Source organism: Amphiprion ocellaris, chromosome 14, assembly GCF_022539595.1.
Source record: "Amphiprion ocellaris isolate individual 3 ecotype Okinawa chromosome 14, ASM2253959v1, whole genome shotgun sequence".
NCBI lineage: Eukaryota > Metazoa > Chordata > Actinopteri > Pomacentridae > Amphiprion > Amphiprion ocellaris.
The window spans coordinates 30,560,605-30,581,936 of record NC_072779.1 but is presented as its reverse complement, the minus strand read 5'-3'; the positions used below and the strand labels follow the sequence as shown (position 1 = coordinate 30,581,936).

At 37.7% G+C, this 21,332-nt stretch overlaps 1 protein-coding gene across 1 annotated transcript in view; it reads left to right on the top strand.

Moving 5' to 3' along the window:
- Positions 1-21,332, top strand: part of tmem132e (transmembrane protein 132E) — a 578,927-nt gene that overhangs the window by 382,902 nt on the left and 174,693 nt on the right. The window lies entirely within an intron of this gene.

The window sequence follows — 21,332 nt, the reverse complement described above, 5'->3', positions numbered from 1 at the left end:
TTTATATTTTTACAAACACTGCCTGTAATTCAACCAATCTGGATGAAATGTCATGATTTAAAACTAATATTTGGTTAGTTTTCCTGATGGAAGCTCAAATTGCACATGATTAGCGGAAATTTGTCCAGTTTCTGGCTCTGACAAATGCTGGAATTTTGGAAATTCTTTAAAGATATCATACCTTTTTAACCAGCTGATCTGAAAAAGCTACTGCGGGTGTCAGAGTATGGATTAGAAGCCCATTCTCGGCACAGTAGAAACCAAACAGCTCCAACTTTAACTGGATTCCCCTCGCTGAGATTTCCCCTGATGGCTTTTTCCCCTGCAAAGAAACCATTAGTATCTTTACAGTCTCCTCTCAGGTAGGCCTCTGCCCTGTTTAATGGTCTGAAAACAAAAGTATAGACTTTCTTCCCTCGCAAGGTCCATTAGAGAACAATGCTCAATCTGACATTCATGACATCCACTTAACCAGCGTCCGCAATGGCAAGGCTCTTTGTCATCCGCCCGGTTCTCTGTCTCGGCCATTTGATCCATAAACAAACAGCCTCCTTACCCTCCTATTCATTTTTCAAGTCCAGAGCCATAATATCTCCCCAGACGGCGAGCGCTACCCCGTGCTTGCCTCTAAGTGGGGAGCTCCAATGCATTCCATTAGCTTCACGAGCAAAGTGTTAACCTTAGCCTTTGTAGCGTAGCGGGAAAATGGCTCTGGAGGGAGGGCTCCATCACTTTCCCCTGAATTCGCTGTGGTTCTTCAGTGCGTAAAAGTTCCCCCTCACGTTCTGAGTGCTTTTAAAGTCCAAAAAAAGAGAAAAAAGACCTGAGCCTATTGTTCTTAGCTCTTAATCAATAAAACATGTGCCTCCACATGTCAGGGTTTTGTGAATATTTAATCTCACCACTTGTTTCTCTTTATCTGCCAAATCGCTAAAGACAGATCAAGAAATCTTTCCCCGTCACTGACTTTGAATCGTTCTCCTTTTATACACCCCATTTGAAGCCAGGAAACAATACACTTAAAATCACAAAGGGATTGGAGAAGCCCACATGGAAAGTGCTGCTCTTTCATGTCAGTTGCTTCTCGGCCTGTTTCCACCAGCGGCTGAATGGGAGTCCACTTCATGCCTCCACTTACTGTACATCCATTATTAGAGAACTGTGTTAATGAGACCATCTACACCAGAGCAGCACAGAATTATGGCCATAATCATAATGTATGGATGCATTTTTTAATTCTTTAATCCTGTTTGCCAACGTAGCAAATAAAGGCGTCACTTTCTAGTATCAATGCTTACTAAGTCATTAAAGCCAGGTTTTTTTTTTTTTTATTTAGACTCTTAAGGTAGCAAGAAAAATGTGTTTTCTTATACAAGAATATGGATCAGATCAAATCACTTTTTCTCATGTAGATTTTTCAACATTTGTGGATGATTTAGATTTTTCTTTATGTAAAATATGAAGAAAATGTGTCTATTTTGTGAATTTTGCAGACCTTCTTTTACACTTTTGGCTGGAACTTGGCATAAAGAGATTAAAAAGCAGTGGAAATAAATTAGGTTGCATACTTTAAAATGCATTAACCTCAGACTAACCACGATTTCCTAACTTTAATCTACAGGAAGGTGAAATAAGCTACTTCCAAGCAATGTTTACTATTGCACAGGCATTACATTTAGTGCATGGAATTCTTAAAGATCTTTCTTGAGCATATTTGCAGGTATCCATTACGGTATTGCTGTGGTTTTTGTAGTGGTGCTCGTAAAATTGTAAATATTAGATTAGTGTCGGGTCAGCGAGGTTCAGCGTTTGCTTAGAAAAATTACATATATATGATTCTAGAGGAAGTATTTCTCGTCAGACTTGTGACCGACTATGCAAAAACTACTTCTCTGCAGTTTGTTTTCTGAGCTGTAGAATGGAAATCCATCTATTATATGCATAAATAACTGTATCTATCGTCCTTATTTACAGTAATAAGCAAACAGGAAGCTGCTCTGTCATTAACCTCAGAGTCTGTAATAAGATTTATTGAGATTTTCCACATATTTATCTCTTTTAAATGACATTTCCTTCACATTATTACACCTCTATGTGTCGCACTCCTTGTACCGACTGCACTGTGTCACTCTATCTGGTTGATAGGAAGTTAATTCTCTGTAATTAACTTCATTCCTCCACCTGCATGTTATTATAAATCCCCCTTTTGTTTTAAGTTTAACTAATGGAAAGCAGATTAAGTCAAAGAGCACGCCAGTCACTGTTAATTAAGGCAATGGATTTGATGTTGTCATTTGTCCTAAATGATTACTGTGGTCTTTATCTTTGTGCACATTATTGAATTCATTACTCAATCTGCATAAATTGCCTTTTGGCCTCTTTGTTTATTCATGATTTGTCTCCTTCCTCCATGAACGCCTTCTGAACTCATAAAGTTCTCCAGTGACACTGTAGTTTTCATGAGTAATGCTGGAAATCAATACCAGTGTGCAGCTTTCAAAAACACAAACAGATCACATTCAAACTGCCCAATATTCAAATCATCCATTAAAAATTCCTGCCGTGTCTTTGGATAAAGCTTTAATCTTTCATTAGAAACAACTATCCCTACAGTCTTCAACTGATAATTCCACATTGTTTCCTGTCTTTGAGGCTCAGGGCTATGCTAATATTTGTTTTCAGCATTTTTTTACTGAGGTATATTTAACACTACAAGGAATAAATGTCCTCCAGATTGCATCTCATTCAGTGTCACGACAAATGAACTGAAAACTGTTTACTCACATATGTGATATTATGCACATAATAAATCAGTTTTGTCTTCAGTGAATGCCCCTTTAAGCCTTTTAAAAAAAGAAGTGAGAAATTGCAGTGTACAGCTCCATTTCGATGAAGTCAAAGTGTAAAAAGAATGATTAGAAAATCCTCTCGCTTCCGCGCGTCTCATTCAGATATAATCCTTAGAATTACCACAGCAGGTCTTAGTCTCATGCAAATAACACGTCTGGCTGAAAAAATGCATCCGTGTGCTGATCTTAAGCCAACTCATGGTGAATAGTTGACTGAGTGCCGCCATAAACCGAACAGCCCTGGGAAGCTTGTTTCCATCCAGATTAATTGTTTTCCCAGTCATCCTGAGGAGCAGCGTGACCAGAGATACCAACAGGAAGTTAAGAGTTTATACACCAGTCAGCCACAACATTAAAACAACTGACACTGACTGGTAAAGTGAATAACATTGATCACATTGGTACCATGTGGTGTTCTGCTGAAAAACTTTGGATTTTGGCATCCGTGTTGATGAGATTTAGACACCCAAAGGAATGTTACTGGCCTACCTCTGCAGTAAAATGCACCCCACCACATCGCAACAACATCAAACAATCAGGAGCATTGAGGAACATTACAATCGCCCATGATGTTGATTTGACCTCCAAATTTCCTAGACTTGCTGAGAGGTGCTCCAGTCCAGGCCAAATGGTTCAGAACATTTTTGACCACATAAGGGGATCAACACAATATTAGGCAGGTGGTTGTAATGTTATGCCTGATCGGAACACTAGTCACTATGTGTCTTTTAGTATTAAAACAGATTAAAATCATCCTAAAATACCAAAAAATACAGCATCCATACAACCCTGTCTCACAAATAGTCTGCTCTTGTGCAACTAAACTGCATTCTCATTTATGCTTTGAAATAAATACTCTTCTTCCCTAAAAACTAGACTGTGATGAAGCATTTTCCAGTTCCAAAGCAACAAAGACTGCACAAGGATAGAAGTTAAAGAGGACTTTCCTCCTTGAGATCCCATTTTTAGGATGTGTTGGACCATTTTTCATAGACTTAAGTTTCAGTTTCATGTATTATTCACTAGGGAGTGCAAGTAAAGGTTTGTAATTAGGAATATTTCCTTATTAAAGTAACAGAAGATGTAATCTAGTTGCAGTTCAGTTTCCTTAAAAATTTACAGGTCCAATTCAGAATCCATATTCTATCAACAACAATTTTTGTTTCACTTGTTTACTTTTTCTTGTCACTTGGTGTTTGGTGAGGTTCAGGTGATAACACTTAATTCCTGTGTTCAGTAAAATATCATGATTTGCTTGAGATTTTCACTGCAGTAACTATTTGTTTGAAGCTTTGTTGCATTGAGGCATCAAAACTGCTTGGTTAGCTTTGGGTAAATGGCATTGATTGGGTTAAAATACAACTTTTTCTCAACATAATTTAAGCTTCTCCTCTATTTCCTAAAACAAGTGTATTTCTTATTTCGATATTTCTTTGCTTTTAAGTATATAGATATGTGTAAAATCATTATTTTCTATATCAAGAAGACTCTGTGCAATATCAGAATTTCAACACATGAAAGAATTTGTACAAAATCGAGTACTTATGTTGATTTTTTCATTTTTTACTGCTTTTTCTACATTTGCACTATAGCCTCTACTGTTGTGACACTGCAAATCTTATCTTATTGTATATGTATTGTATTGTATCTTATCTTGTTGACAGTAAAGCAATAAAAGAAATGGCAAACAAACTGATTTGAAATGCATTTTCGATACATCACAAACAAATAATCCAGCACATCTAAACAAAACTGAAAATGCAGTTTAGTTGTATAGGAACATAATTTATGGAAGACTGTGTTGGTTAACTATTAATATATTTGCAACTTGACAAACAGACATACAGTAATAGAAAATGTAATGATTTCTTCAAAATGCCCAAACTGTTGCAGTTCTGGATCTTAAATCTGTGCAGAAACCTGATTCTAGGAGCTTGAAGATGCTCAAGAGTCTCTATCATAAAACAAATTGTAAGTTATTGGGGGGAAAAGACTTAACTGTAATAGTTTTGTACCAATTTATTGTGGTGTCTAATCAGCAGACAGGTTTGGCTTTATGGTATCAGCATATGAGGTTATATGAAACTTAAAGAACTCATTATCTTACTCCTTCCTATCTGCCATCTCTGTCCTGTTTCCTATCTGTGACTCCTGCAGTAACTTAGCCATTAAAGTACCAATTTCTTCCTCTGGGATAAAGACAAAAAAAAAAAAAAAAAAAGAAAAGAAAAAAATCCAATCAAGAACAAAAAGCAGAAACATGTGCTATCAGCTGTCTTCAATAAACAGTCAGATTATTCCAGGAAGCAATACCTTGATAAGACTTAATCTCACAGAGCGATATTAGTGAGCCGTTATGTGCTAATGTCAATTTGCAGAAGAGTTGGCACAATTACAACAGAGGGACACTGATTTATTCGGCATTATGCAGAAACACCTTGTGGAAGAGAAAAAAAAAAAATTGGCCAGGAGTGATTCCATTGTTTGTGCATTATGAAGCCCAGCAAGTTGTTTGACAGCTTAATGGCCAAGTTCAGTGGAAGGATTACTTGCAGCAATTTCCAGAGTAATGTGAATGTTGATGGAGTTAGTGCCATGCAGGGCTTTAAGTCCCAACGAGTGGAGCGTAACATTTTCATCAAATTTGGCGACTTTAACAAGTTGTCGCACAGCATTTTACAGCAGTGATCAGATAGAGATACTGTGTGTTAGTGCAGGAAGACACGCTTAATGAAGACTGCCGGTGCAATTTAACAATTTGAGGATTATGCCACATGCCATCATAAAAGTGTGTTTTGGACTGAACAGAACATTTTAGTTCACAAAAGTTTAGCTCCAGTTACTTCTAAAGCTGCAGTTTATTAACCCGCTGAACTAAAAGCAGTTTGTAGATGTTTTGTGCACATTTTTTTTACTCAGTTTAGACTCATTTTTGCTGCAATATAAAGTCTTGCATAGAACAACTGTGGCTAGAGTAGAGAGAAGATCATTATTACTTTGTGTGCAGTATGATAGTTAGAAAGCCATGAGTCATAAGAAAGGGGGAAACAAACAAAGGTTGAATTTCTTTAATTATTCTATATGCTCATTGTTATTATTATTATTATTACTAGTGTTACTTTTCTTGTTATACTGTATTTAGATGTTTTTATACTGGCACGATATTGCACTGCTAGTTTTTCTTCTTTTTTTCTTAAATATTTATAGATTTCATGGAAAAAAAAAGTTGCAGTTTTTAGGTTCTTTATTTTGAAAAACTTGAAAAAAAAATCTGGAATCCAGTGTCCAATTCTTACCAATACTGAAATAAAATTTGTCTCTTGTATGACTGTTATATATATTTTAATTAGTTTTCATGTCTTCGTTTTCAAGTCTCCCATCTGTTTGATATCTCTGTAAACGCAGCCTGCAATTCAACCCAAAAAAGTCCCAGAATGTTTGTAACTTGACTGTTGGTTACAGTTGAGTCACTAATGGCTTCTCATTTGTGTAGAGGAGTACAGAATTTTTTGTTTTTTGCAGAATCTAACTAGTCCAAACAGTTTATATTTAGCAAACTATTAAATGAGACGTGTGGAATAAAGTGATTTTTTAAAAAAATATTTTGATTAAATACCACAATTTTTAGGTTAGATTTGGTTCATTTTGCAAATTGAACTTCAAATCACACACGATTAGTTCTTGGACTGTGAGAAAGCTGACGATCTGTTCTGTTTTTACAGCTTCTGGCTCTGATAAATGCTGTAATTTTGTTGATTTTTTATAAGTTAAAAAATCTTCAAAAATGCTGTAATTTCCCAGTTTCCCAGCATTTCATCACAGCCAGCTATGTTATTTGTGTTGATTTTGGTCTCTATCGCCTCCAGTCCCTCCACCCGATGACCAAACGTTTGGGTAAAAGAAATCTGTCTCTTTAATCTGCCACCAGAGAAAAGACACTGAGCAACTATGCTGGAATCAAGATCTTGCACTCCAGGCTTCTACTTGTGTTTTTTTAACTGACATCCCTTTTTTTTAGTTTGTTGTTATGGTGATTTGGCAGCGAGTTGTGTAATCCATCACCATGGGAACATAACTAAAAGCCGTGTGTTTGTGTGACAGTGATATGAAGGAAATCTGAAACAAAGATATCCTTTTCTGCTTCCCCGAGAGCACCGAGGCATTCAATGGAGAGGGGCTCTATACGGGGTGGCCATGACACTATGAAGAGCTGCCGTATAATGGACCTCCAGCACAATGGACCAAAGGCTGCTGTTGCTGTGTTTATGTGAAAGGCATCACAAGCAGCGGATAAGCAGCGAAACCAAGATGTCGTGTGTCCCGCGAGGGGAAAATCGGAATGTTGATTCAGCTCGAACCTCTTGACCCGAAACTCAAGGGCGTATGATGTCATGCGAAAATATTTCACACTCGTGTTTTAAGAGGGGCGGCTGAGGTGTCGGCTTTGTGGGCACAGAGCTGCACATTTTATACGAAAAGGAACAGGAAAATGGAAGTAGAAACCCGAAAGGTCTGCTCAGATTTGTGGGACATAACGTCTATGGACACGTAAAATATCAGATTTGAGCTTAGTTGACATAGTTTTGTTTTTTGGGGTCACAGATCTTAGATTCAATCCATTGGACCAGTGTGTGGCGACATGAAACTGTTGCCTTTACTGATCATTTCTGTGTTGCTGAATTCATATGTCAGCTATTTGCATTGTCCAAATATGCCTATTTTTAGTCTTTTCTTAAAGTTTCACATGTATAACCATTTTTCGCAATGATATGTTGCCTTAATGACTAGTATCGCAAACAGAAATACGCATAAAATGTATTTTTTAATAGCTAAGGCAGAGTTAAATAGTCCAAACTGGCTATCCTGCCATTCCCACGCCAACACCTCCTGATCTACCCCACCCCTTCACCCAACCGGTCGAGACACATGGCCGCCTTCCCTGAGTCTGGTTCTGTCGGAGTTTTTTTTCCCTCCCCATCCCAGGCTTTTTTGTTCCCACCGTCGCTCATAGGGATCCAAAGCAATCTTTGGCTTGTTGAGCAACCTTTATACGACACTTTGGGTAAATGCCGCATTTATAGTTGATGTGTAATTAGAAGCCCTCAATTTGCTCCAGTTTGCACACAAGCAAGTAATTCCTGCCACCCCTGCTGAGCGTGATTATATGGATTATAACAGCTGATGCAATTTGCCATCATCGCCTATGTGTCTCAATAAGATGAGGTAAGATAGGAACTTTATTAATCCAGAGGGAAATTCTTCTGTCAGATATTGCTCAAATAAGCAGAATTACATAACATGAGGGCAAATACAGAGCCTTATAGAAAAGCAGAAGTATGAGATATTACTGAAAACAGAAATAAATGAGCTCAAATAAGGCTATAATAGAAAAGTTAGAATAGCAGTGATTCCAAGGAAGTACTATAACGCGCCATAAGGAAATTTTACACATAAAAACTTGAATATTGCACAGGATAAAGAAATACTGCGCTTGAAATTACAATATTTATCAGATGCAACCTATGAGAAATACTGCCTTTGTTTATTTGAGCCATAGTTAAAATTTTAAGCCAATGCACTCTCTTTGAACACCGGGTTGTGGTTCAAGGTCGAGTGTTTGGTGAAAAGACATGAAATTCATCAGTTACCCAATGACAATGGCATATATTGTATTGGTTACACTTCCTTGAACATCTGATATCATGATGGATTATTCCCACACACAGGAGCCAGTAGGGACCTTCTCCACCTTCTAGTCAGTACAGTTGATGCTAAATTATCGCCTCATTTAAAGGTGATGAAGCTGCGATTTAGCACTTAGTAAGAGGAACAAAAGTTCACATTTGGGGATTGAAAAAGATAAAGGAGGTGGAAATCTGCTGAGTTTGAGTTTCACACCATTATTATGGTATTGTCCATTTGCTGCATTTCACTTGGTGTTTACTTTGGTTTGGGGTTAAGCAGAGGTCATCTGCATTATCAGGGCTACTTCCTGTTTAGTAATTACCAGAATAGATGATAACGTGCACTCTGGTGTAGGTTGACAAACTCTCTGTTGGCACAATGACCACTTAATGAGCGGATAACGTCCAAACCCATGGCAACCATTGCACTCATTAAGGGAAACTAATTGCTGCTGTTCGCTGACAAGTTTTCATTTGTATAATTCACCAATATAAGACAGTCTTTTTTCCCCTAAAAAATGAAATTCTCTGGTCAAATAAATGGAATATGAGGCTTGCATGAGTTCCATTTTAGCCCAAATATCTGTTACCTAAAAGACAAAGGCATCACCAGGAGTTGCAAACAAAACACATTTTACCAACAACAAAATTAATTACCTGCTGTCAAGGCATCAGTTATCTATGAATCCCAGCTAAAGTAACTGTGTCTCTAAACACTGTCTGCAGCACATGCAGCAGAGACACAGTGGTGTGGAGTCAAGTGGTGTCTTTACAGTAAAATGTTAACTAGTTTGTGAAATATATTGCTGGATAGTTAATGAACAATGATCCCATCAGCTACTATTTTTAATGGGATTCCAACAGAAATGTAAATACACGTAAATAACATTGGCAGATATACAGGTATCAAAATTTCTCATAGACATGAAATCATGCAGTTGTAGTTGTTTCAAATGTGGCTTAGCAAATTCAAATATAAAATATTAATCAAATGAGTTAAGGTTTATTGATGAAACTGGTAGTATTGTGTATTTCTGTTATCATTCTTTAGTATTAAGTATTGCCCATGTAGCCAAATCTTGAAAATCTTGAAAACACTTAGCAGGATATCTGTCCTTTAGGTCTTTTTTTAATGTCATTTCCAACAACAGCACTGTAAAATGCAACAAAAGGAGTTGAAAGACTTACCGGGTAAAGGTAAAACCCAGCTGGAAGATCCCATTTCATGTCCCGTGTCGGTGGAAAAGTCAAAGACTCTCACGCTTCCTTTCAAAGTAAACTTCTATCAAGATGCCTCGAGCCAAACCCTGGCTGCATGATGGTCACCAAGAAGCAGAAGAAGGCCGTCGTCACGCTGGGTGGCTCTCAGGCGTGAGGCAGGATGTGGTTATACTCTTCATCCTCGCTAATAGCTTTCCTGAACAAACAGAGGTTACAAAAATGTTAATACCATGACTAAATGAAATGCATACCAGTGAGGGGATGGAGAGTATCCCCACCGGCGATGAAATTTAATGATCACAGGCAGGAAAATCAAAAGCAGAGTGGGTAGGATTCACCCCGATGCTGCCTACGGCCCCTTCGCAAATAACATGTATGTCTACAAACCAATCTTATTTCCTCATCGCCGCTTTTTCCCAGGAGCCAAAACGAGGTCTCATTTTCATTTTGCCGGTGAAAAAAAAGATGAGATATTAATCATAGACAAAAGCTTTGGAGGGTTTAGCTGATCACCCATAAATTATAGTTCATTTGTACTAAAAATGGGGAGCAACAGTTGTGTGACGTTATCGTTCTTAGCTGTGGATCCAAACACAGAAGAAACACATAAAGGAAAAAATCTGAAGCTTAAATGCTGAAAAGAAATTTGTGCAAGAGTCAAGAGTCAAATGGGCCTGTTTGATTGTGACAAGATTTTTATTTTTTATTATATAGTTAAGAACATTTAATTGTTGCAATTCAAAGATGCTCTGAATTTAAAAAAGGTGGAGGCCACGTCTGAAGCAGACCTCTCAAGGACACTTATTTCTTTTCTCCCTGCAGTCTTAAAAGAGTCTTTTGTGTTTGGAGATGAAGCTTTTTTAGGTGGCTGTGTGCGACGGAGAAACGGCCACCGAGTGTTCCTTCCATAGAAAATTAGTCTAACAACCTGGAAAATGATGCAACCAGATCACCGGTGGTGTTACCATGGTGCATCGGGAACGTTCCAATTACAGGAGGGATGCTTTCTGCATAGTGACACTTGTGGTGAGGATTCAGACATTTAAAGTTGTTCTGAAATAATAACCGAGATCATTCTGGGTGGTTACGATTTGTGTTATGTTAAAATGTTTGACAATTGTCAGCAGGTAAACAAACCTTCAGGTTAGCTAAAAAAAAAAGATAAACTGAAGAATTATTAGCCATACAGCCCGTAAAGACGTCCGTGATGGATGTGATACATTCATATCTGCCATATTTTTGTGGCTTGTTACCAAGATTCTGCTCTCATTTTTGATTTTATCTTCAAATAAAACACCAATCTACACCAATCAGTGTCAACATTAAAACCACTGACAGGTGAAGTGAATAAAACAGATCATCTCGTCACAGATCAATATTGCATTGTGACATGCACCAACCACCTGAACATCGCTACAGATCCAGTATATGCACTACTAGCAACGGCACTCCCAGGTGGCAGAAACCCCCCCTAACTGGACCATGTGACCCAGTAGTCCGCAAAAATCTCCTCAGGAACACCTCAAGGAGCACGATAAGGAGCCCATGGTGTTAACTTGACCTCCAAACTACCTAGATCCCATTCTAGTCGAAAATCTGTGGAATGCACCAGAACAAACCCAACCCAAAGATGCCGCAACCCACAGATTCTATTGAGCCCAAGGATCTACAACCAACGGACACCTCCAGAGGTCTTGTATCCATGACCTGACTGTTTAGAGATGTTTGGTGGTACAACAGGAACCTATAGAATATTCAGTAGGTGGTTTTAATGTTGTGGGTGATCATTGTGATCCAACTAAACTGCTGGCTTCCTCACAATCTGTATAGCAGCTCATGATTTTAGCCTGATCCAACTTTGTCATCTCGGTGCAATCATAACTGATTGGATTACCAGTCCAAAAGATACACGTTGCAATGACCTATTCCTTAGGTTTATGAGTATTTTGTAGCTAAAGATGTCCTTATCATATTTTTCTTTTCTATAAGATACAGACTAGAGCCTGATCATTTCATTGCTTGACCTTTCATAGGTATATTGTTATCCACATATATGTCCTCTGTTACTTGTTTCACAGAACATAATGCAGAAAAAGATGCCAAACACGACTTAGAACTTGTGCCATTGCACAGTTTACCCAAAACACTGTCTGCAGCACATTTAGCAGACAATGTATCACAGCTGAGAAAACAGTGGTTTGGAGTCAAGTGGTGTCTTTACAGTAAAATGCTAACTAATTAGTGAAATGCATTGCAGGACAGTTTATAAATAACAATGATCTATTTCCCTTTTTTATTATTTCTCCAACACATATATAAATACATGTAAATAACATTGGTAGATATACATTTAGCAAAATTTGTGAAAGGCACAAATCCATGCAAATCTAGTCACTTCACATGTGGTTTAGCAAAGTAAAATACAAAGTATTAATTAAATGAATTAAGGTTTAATGTTTAAACTGGTGATATTGCATATTTCTGTTATCATTCTTTGACCAAAATTAACGATTAATTGATCCAAATCTTGAAAATAGTTTGCAATAAATATGCTCTATATTACTGTGTGAATAAAATTGGCTAAAAGTGTTGTTTCAATTATTTAGAAATTATTTAGTATTTTTAAAGATTTTATATGTATCTGTTGCCTCTTTTTTTAAGATGAATTGGGATTATGTCTTGCCATTTTTGGGACTTAATAATACCAATAATAATACTAATAATAATCCTGATGCCAATGCTAATGCTAATGCTAATAATAATAATAATAATAATAATAATAATAATAATAATAATAATAATAATAATAATAATAATAGTAAGATAGACTATCAGTTAGAAATCTCTTGGCATCTTCTGCTTCCGTCTGTTCTTCAGGAGCTAAAAAGAAAATGACCTCCATATGTGAGTTGACTTTTTACAATTCCTTGCCCACCCTCTTTTTCAATTACGGACTTTCCTTTAATCTTGCTGAGGCATATTGATGGACTAACGCCAGAGGGCTGAAAACATATATGGTAATAAAAGGTATCTTTGTCCAGCGTTGTATCCCGTTACAATGTTCAGCAGAGCCTTATTATCCCCAAAGGGCTGCAATTAGAGCCGTGCTGCTGAATCTGGTAAAACACAATGAAAGACTGCCAATGTATAACTTACAAATCAGCATAATGTAACATTAATTAGACTCACAGTGATTACAGTAAAAGCCAGGAAGGCTTTGCAATAGTGAAATTAGAACCACAAAGGAGAGACTTATTTTTTTTAAACCAGTAGCCTTGCACACAAAGTTAACTCCAGTCTGTTGAATGATATTTCAAATAAAATGAGAGCTATCTTGCCTCGGTGAATTGCATGCATCAGCGTTGTCCTTGCACTCCTCGGGGCAAAGCTGTTGACAGATTGGTCAAAATGATGGTTTAAAATGGAGGTAAATTGAGTGTAATGCCAGACGCGCTCTCATTTTTATGGATGTAACTTGATATATTTTCCTTCATCCAAATCATTCAGGATCTTTTCCCGGCTTTTTTTAGGTCACGGACGCGCAGCTTATTTCAGAAGTCGGCCCTGCTCAGTCAGAGAGCTGTCATCATTTTAGATTAAAAAGTCCACGATGCTCCATAAAAAACAGATGACGCTTTATTGATCGCCATGGGGAAATTAGGTTGTTGCATCTGTAGAAGTAATGGGATTCAGCAGGAGAGTCAAGTAGAGCTGAGGGATAAAAACAGAATCTAAAACAAGCAACAAAATGAATGAAAACAAGACAGTGGAGGAAATAATTGACCCGATTAAACAGATGATCTTTAATAACTTTATCTAATAGATGTGATGCATCTGCAGGAACTTGCAGATAGTAACAACAGTAGAAACACACTGCAGATTAATGTAGTTGATCAATAGAAGAGCACGTTTCCACAAATTACAGAAATCTAGTTAATTTCAGATTGAATAATACAATGAATTCTTTTGCACGATTCCTTTGCAGCCTTTGTAACGGCAGCTCCATGATAATACGAGGCTCAGTTTACCTCACACAGAGCATCCCCTATGGGAAAGCCTGTTGTCTGGAGCCCTATAGATTACATCAGCCTCAGATTGTATTGAGGCACAGATCACGCTGCCATGAGGCATTTGCATCCTTTCATCAATACACTACTAATGCATGCAGTAGCTGCACCCACAAGGCTCCGTTTGGCAGCCGAGCAACAGAAGGCCAGTTCCACGTTAGAAGCTGCAGCGAGCTGAGGTTCACTCGAACTACAACAACTCAACATCTGCAACTTCATGTGTCAGTGTGTGATTAAAGTTGCAGGCCGGCAACTTGCTCCTGGCTTTCGTGTTTCTCTCAACTTTAAAGAGAGGTTCAGCTTTCTCATACTAGTCGAGGTGTTGGTGAGCGTCCTGCCAGCTGAATTTGAATTTAAAAGACTCTTTGTTTAACCTCCTAAGCCTTGAAGTGTATTCAGAAGTTTGGAGATAAACAGGCCTCCACCAGAAACAGAAACCAGGCGCAAGAGCAAGCGAGCCAGAAAAGATTAGACAAGAACTCACCTTATATAAAGACTGCAGCTGGTGCAGACGTTGTTAGAATGGAATAGCCACTTTATTGTCATTCATAACACACACTAGTTGGTGCACATTTGAACGACATTTCGGTGAAGAAAATAATTCAAAAATATTTGTATAAAATATCACAATATACACATTATATACAATGTAAACACTTTAAAGTTGTATCCTATCTACATAATGTATGTTACTACTATGTTACTGTTAATGTTTCGCTGAATTAATTACAGAAAAAATAATGCATTTAATCGCACCTTTCTCAGTTCTCTACTTTCTGCACACTCCAGCCCAGTAGGTGGCGGTAATGAACCTAAAGTCTGTTTACACTTGCAAAGAAGATCCACAGGGCACTGAGTGTCAGCACACAAGAAAGTTTGATGACCAGTGAAGGAAGATGAGACCGCATTAAACTTGTTGGACGGAAAGTTTTCTTTTAAAAAACTTCCCATTGGCAGCTTGGATAAAAGCCTGGTTGTGTGCAAATTGTGCAACAAAGAGTTTTCTGATCACTGCATCACTTCAAGCAGACGGTATCACCTCAATGCAAACATGTTGCTGTTAGCACCAGAGCTAATGTTAGCTACAACGGTCCAGTGTAGCCATCCCATAATAGGCCACTTTTCAAGACAATGAAAGTACTTGAGTTTACAAAAAGTCTTGAAATGTAGAATATATTCGCTATAATTGTACTTTGAGTTTGCAGTAATCTGTGAATGCAGTAAACAGATGAGAAATGCTGTATGAGATAAATATCAATGAAACAAACATTTTTTGTTTTTTAAGTTCCTGTATATGTCTATTTATCGTTTCAGTCATCAACCATAATATATTTGAATTGAAAAACTTTGCTTATTGTGTCAAATATTTGCTATTTTTAAAAAAAAATGTGATTAATCATAATTAATTAGAAAGCCTCTAATTAATTAATAAATAAATAAATAAATTAATTAATTAATTAAATCATGTCACACCACTAATATATACACTGCAGGACAAAAGTTTGGAAGCACAAAAGAGTACAGTACAAAAAAAGATCATAGTTTCATTGGTGTACTTTGCAACAAAATAAACTTTATTATTACATAAGAAGTCACTCATCAGAACACATATTGACTATAATTATCAGGTATTTGTTTTTTTACTCAGCTGTTTCTTTCTAGTCATTTCTGTGGTAGTTATAGAGATTTGGACACTGTTGAGATTTATTAGGATTTTTTTGTGCAAACTCTCAAAAGCCAAAAAGCTGAAATGAGTAATGTAAACTGTGATTTTTTTTTTTAACTTTCACACTGAAGTTGTGACTCTTGTAAATCTTCTCAACTCTAAAACTAAGTCCGTCTTTTCTTTTATTAAGATTTATTCAGCAACTGTCTGTTAACATCAATGGATACCTGAAGGTAAATTGAGGAAAATGGTGCACATCAATGAAAGCAAAGTAATAATCCTAAAATCCATAGAATTCATACTGGTTTTTAAGAAAGACGTGGTGAACAGAAACTTGAAATTGCTTCAGAATATTTGACCTGTCGTGTATATGTTCACTATCAGTCAAAAGTTTGGACACACCTTCTCATTAATGTTTTTTCTTTATTTTCATGACTATTTACATTGTAGATTTCCACTGAAGGCATCAAAACTATGACTGAAACACATTTGGAATTATGTAGTAAACAAAAAAACTGTGAAAAAAGTAAAAACACGTTTTATATTTTCAGATATACACATATATAGGCACATATACATGGATAGATGCACCTATAGATACATGCATTATATGTATACAGATACGAATATATGCATTTGATTGTATATAGTTACATATATATATATATATATATACACACACACACACTGACCCATACATCAACATATATACTTATACATATATACTCATACATACATGCCCATATGCACGTCATAGTGGTGTTAATAGTACTAATCATTTCAATTTCATCTTGACAATGCACTGTCAAAACATTAACAAAAATGTCACAAGAATTTGCTACAGGAAATTCAAGCCTGATGATGAATTTAAAATTTCAGTGCATTTCCTTCCAGTGCAGTTTATCATGAGTTTCATCGCATTGTTTAGCTGTCTGCACTCTAAATCTACCGTTTTATTTCACTCAGCTGCAACTGCTGCCTGTTTTCTGCAGAAAAAAATACCCCAAAACAATCATACAACCTTCCCAGCACGTCACCACATCAGCCTAAAAGAGGATGATGTGGATGCTGCGTTCACACCTTGCTGAAAAAAAATAAAGAAAACCTGCTATTGTGCAGGTTTAACATGTGCAGCCAGCCATCGGTTTATGTCAAAACTTTCTAATCGATATGAGGTTGCACAGTGCACAGTTTCAACTCAGTCTACACTTTATTCTCTGAACCCCCAAAACCTGCCTGTGGATTTGAAAGGTAAGGCATCTTTAAAAAATGGACAAAATAACAACCATTTACCAGAGCCAGAAACTGTGAAAAGAAGAAAAACAATTGCTGGATTTTGAACTTTGGGACGGTTTCTGTGCTATTCATCTTTTTCTTATCTTAAAATTCACCAAAAATAAGCTGTTTGCTTTTGCCAGACTCTGTAAAGAACAAAAAAAAAAATCTATGCTCCTCTGTGCAACCGAAAAGCCATTTGAGTCAGCTGCGACCAACAGTCACATGACAAGAGTTCAGAGATGAACTGGACTGAACTGCAGGCAGTGTATTCATGGAGCAGACAGGAGACAAGTATGAATCAAACATGTAAGCAATAAAAAACTAAAAATGATGTGTTTATTAGCACAGATGTTAAGCTGTTAATAACTCAGCTGCAACCAACAATCACATGACAAAATTGATGGCACTTTTCGGCTGAACTGCAGGCAAGGTAAAAACAAATGAAACATCTAAGCAGTAGAATATCTGCATAGTAGTACAGTCTTTCTCCAGTATTGGTAGCACCTTTAGGCACATGAAAAATGCTGTACATGTTGCTTTCAGGTTTCTCAATTTGTGTAAAATGAAAAGTCAAAGCAATGTAACTTTAATTTTGTATGACTTGTGGCTTTATGACTGTGTTGTATGGCACAAAATCACAAAACACACATTTACACTACTGTTCAAAAGTTTAGGGTCACTTAGAAATGTCCCAATTTTTGAAAGAAAAGCATTTTTTTTCAATGAAGATAACATTAAATGAATCCAAAATACAGTCTAGACATGGATAAAAGTGTGAGTTTTCATGGAAAACATGAAATTGTCTGGATGACCCCAAACTTTTGAACGGCAGCGTAAGTTCTCTCTACTTCTAGTCATAGTGGTGCTATAGTTCCATAGAGGTGGAGGACTATAGTCAGACTGAGTGAAAATGATCAGAAGCAAAGAACATCCAGAAACTGATGAGGGTTAAAAATGCATACTATATGGCAGGTTTTAGACATCTGCTAACAGACAGTCACACCACACTGAAAAAATTGGAAATCAGAAGGTTTACAGAGTTAAAATGAGGTTTGGTCTTTAAAAGTTAAAGTTAAATTAATTGACAACCATATAACATGATTTAAATCTGGAATAAATGTGCTTTTGCATAGACGCTTGTAAAAGCTTTCAAGAAGATTGAGAGAAGATTAAGAGTGGAGAAGCTGACATTTATTTCCAGCAGCCTGATGCATTATTACTGCGCTTTATGTGAACTGCACATTCGCTGGAACCTGTTTGAGAAATTCTTCTGCAAAGCCTCGAATCATTAGTCAGGCGGTTCAGTCTTTGCACGTTCATGTTTACACAACAACGGCTGACTCTGGACTCACACGCTATTGCTCATGATCAAAACAAGGAAGCAGGAAGAAAAGAAAAATGTGTGGGCGACTATGTTTTGTGTCTCTTCAAAGCGTCCTTAAAACAAAACGTATCATCTCTTCCACAGCGACGCTTCTTGTTTTAAAGCTCAGCTGTTGACTAATTGCCTGGTAAATATTTGATGTCAACCAGTCATACGTAGTCTGTTCAGCGGGGCTAGTGACGTAACTAAAGGCCTTTAATCAGGAGACCACCACAATACATCTCGGCTTAGTTGTTGCTTCATCCAAACAGCCTCCTGGACCACGACGGCGACTCATAATATAAATTATGGATGATTTTATGAGCGCGTATAAAGAAGCAGTGATGAAATGTTCCATTTTCCACTGATGGTGTCACGCTGGTTATATATTCTTCCATTTTAATCTGCAAATTATGCCTCATTAAAGCTACACTATGAATTTAATTTGGAAATACACCAGTCTTATCAGCTTAAATTACCAAGTGAGACTTGAACAGATAAAACATTCCATCTCCACTAATTGAGACCCTGCAGATTCACCGAGCTACGTCCTCGTCAGATATTTCCTGTCCAAAGGAAGCGATTGATTGAAAATTGAGAGTGAATGTCGAAGTGTGTCCTAAACCCTTGGGATGGCATCAACCGGAGGACCGACCATCCTTAGATCATTACATCAGTTCTTTTTGTCGTCCGATTGTCTCCAGCAGCTCGGACCAGTCAGGGCTGAGTTTTCCTGAAGGGCTTCAGAGCTACAGTCAGAATATCTTTCCTCATTTCACATGTTTCCCACAAACAGTTTCCCCGTGTGATGAAACTTCATGCACACCAGCGGATTCCACATATACATGCGGTACATACGACCACCTGTGCTCAACATGATTCGAAAAGATTAAATGCCAATTAGTTGTAAAGGTCACGGCTGTGGATAGATGGGGGATAGAATATTAATAAGTGATTTCCATTGGGGATTTTAATACCATTAAGGAGACTAAGACCATTACTGGGTTAACAAGAGGTAGCATCTTTAATTCTGGAGCTTCCATGCAGACGCTTTAAAGGACAAATATGAATAGGATCAATTTTCTTCGGTTTCTGGGGTTTTTTCACAGTTTAGGGAGTTGTAGTTTAGATGTGTTGAAAGCACGGTCTCCAACCTTTTTTTGCACCACAGACAAGTTGCAAGCAAGAAAATTTTCTATCCTGACATAACAAATAATCTGCTTTTTTTTAATTTAAAGAAAGTGGCCTGAACAAATAAAATTAGTTTTTATTGCTGAACATATATTTAGTTTTTTCTTCCATTTTAGCATCGAGCCTCTTCTTCTTTTCAAAGACGTTTTCCAGAGATGTTTATTTTTTATTCATTTTGGCGGGGGTTAGATTGACGAACTTTTCAGGCGAGAAACAAGACAGAAGAAACAAGACAGAAGTGATGGGAAGGCGAGCTAGTCATTTTTCAAAATAAAAAACACCTTGCAGACACTTTTTTATTCTTTCTGTGTGGCCCGGGTGGTTGGTGACTGCTGGTTTAAAGGAAGTCAGACAAACTGTGGGACTCTTGGAAATAGTGACTCTCTGTCTGGTATCTTAGTTGCTAACTGGACAGTTAACTTCATTTATGATGTATCAGCAGAGCATGGTTGAAGAAAATTGTTCGATTTTTGTGTCCTTTTTAGATTCAGCTTAGTGATTCCAAAACAAACAACTGTCAGTAATGCTGAAGGTCTTTGTAGCACAATAGTCTGACTCTCCAGATGTAGACTATGGGTATAAACTTGCCATCTGCTGCACATTTCACAAGACTTTATCTTCTTCTTGCACTATTCATGTGTTACAGATTTAAAAATCCAGGTCACTTCATGATACAACAGCCACAATCTGTGCAATTTAAAGTTTTGCAGAGGATCTAAATCATGCAGTAAAGCAGCCTTGCTAGTGTTTCAACCAATTATCCATTTTAATGAACAGGCTTGCCTTCATATTTGCATTTATTTCACCAAAACAATCCCCCATCAATATTTTAAGGGCCGAACAACCCAATACAACTTGCTTAATTGGTTTGAAAACTCAAAACCAACCACCAGTGTTTCATTCCCCCCCACAGCAGAATGATAATGAGGTGCAGTCAGACCATTCTACGCAGTGCTGTGTCAGCGCTACAGAATGGTCTGACTATGCAGGACCAGTAATGTAATAGCACACATTTTGATATGACTTCATTTGCAGAGGAAGCAGAGCGAGGCTATTCTGGCCTGAAGGAAGACAGTGAGTTGATCTTCACGCCCGCCTGGGGAAAACTCCTTCTGTCAAAGTGAAATTTGTCCTGAAACTGTGCCGTCGTGCATACATTCGAAATGAGAAAAATACGCCAGATGTTTTGTAAGTCGCCTTTCGCTGTTTGACGATCGATATCTGACAGATATTTGAATCTCTGTCCGGTCTGAATCCTATGAATGGTAGATTGCATTTGTTGTTGTTGTTGTTCTCGCCTGCTATGCGGTTGCAGCACTGTGGCCTTTTATCTTTCCACATCTGGAGCTGTAACACACAATGTTCTCACCCATAACTGTGATAAATGAGAAAACTGACTGAAGAAAGCACTTCAAACAAACATCAGGCTGGCCTTTACTTACCCTGCATCACATTTCCATTTGCACCACTGGTGGGCAGCTTATGATATAACAGCCATGGAGCTAGATAGCATCATTAACTGGCCTTCGTGTCCGAGTTCCTTCTTCATCGCGAGGTCAAGTGCATGTGATGAAGCACAGACATGCTCATTCACACCTTAGATCCGTTTAGTCTGATGGAAACGTGCTAGACATGTGCGCACGCCTCAGGGGACGCTTAATGTAGTGAAATATACAACAAATAGCCTGTAGAATGACTGATTCACTCACTGTCCTCTAAATCATCAAAGTGATCTGATTTCATACAAACTCGTGCCGAACAAACCTTCCCCAGCGAGACTGAAGCTCAGATGTCATTTCCCGTGCATATAGATGAAAACCGATGGAATATAAAGCCGCACACACCTCGAGTGTGTTCGAGATTAACCGGCCGCAGTCCGTTGGTAAAGGTTATCCGGGTCTGACTCAAATGGAAACAGACATTCCACAGAGATGGGGCAGAAACATTACTAACTGCACCAGTGTTTCAAGTGCTAATACAGCCTCCGTCCTGGGGCTAGCATATCTTTTCATC